Source organism: Aulonocara sp. 'chitande type north' Nkhata Bay, linkage group LG16, assembly GCF_057382095.1.
Source record: "Aulonocara sp. 'chitande type north' Nkhata Bay isolate Kocher_YH1m ecotype deep benthic linkage group LG16, A_spYH_male_GT1.1, whole genome shotgun sequence".
Classification (NCBI taxonomy): domain Eukaryota; kingdom Metazoa; phylum Chordata; class Actinopteri; order Cichliformes; family Cichlidae; genus Aulonocara; species Aulonocara sp. 'chitande type north' Nkhata Bay.
In genome coordinates, this window is record NC_141359.1 from 4,080,001 (window position 1) to 4,080,455 (window position 455).

Below are 455 nucleotides of genomic sequence, written 5' to 3' on the forward strand. Positions count from 1 at the left end.
GAAGCATGGGGGTGGAAACATCATGCTATGGGGCTGTTTTTCTGCCAAGGGGACAGGACGACTGATCCGTGTTAAGGACAGAATGAATGGGGCCATGTATCGTGAGATTTTGAGCCAAAACCTCCTTCCATCAGTGAGAACTTTGAAGATGAAACGAGGCTGGGTCTTCCAACATGACAATGATCCAAAACACACCGCCCGGGCAACAAAGGAGTGGCTCCGTAAGAAGCATTTGAAAGTCCTGGAGTGGCCTAGCCAGTCTCCAGACCTCAACCCCATAGAAAATCTGTGGCGGGAGTTGAAAGTCCGTGTTGCTCGGCGACAGCCCCAAAACATCACTGCTCTCGAGAAGATCTGCATGGAGGAATGGGCCAAAATAGCAGCTACTGTGTGTGCAAACCTGGTAAAGACCTATAGTAAACGTTTGACCTCTGTTATTGCCAACAAAGGTTATG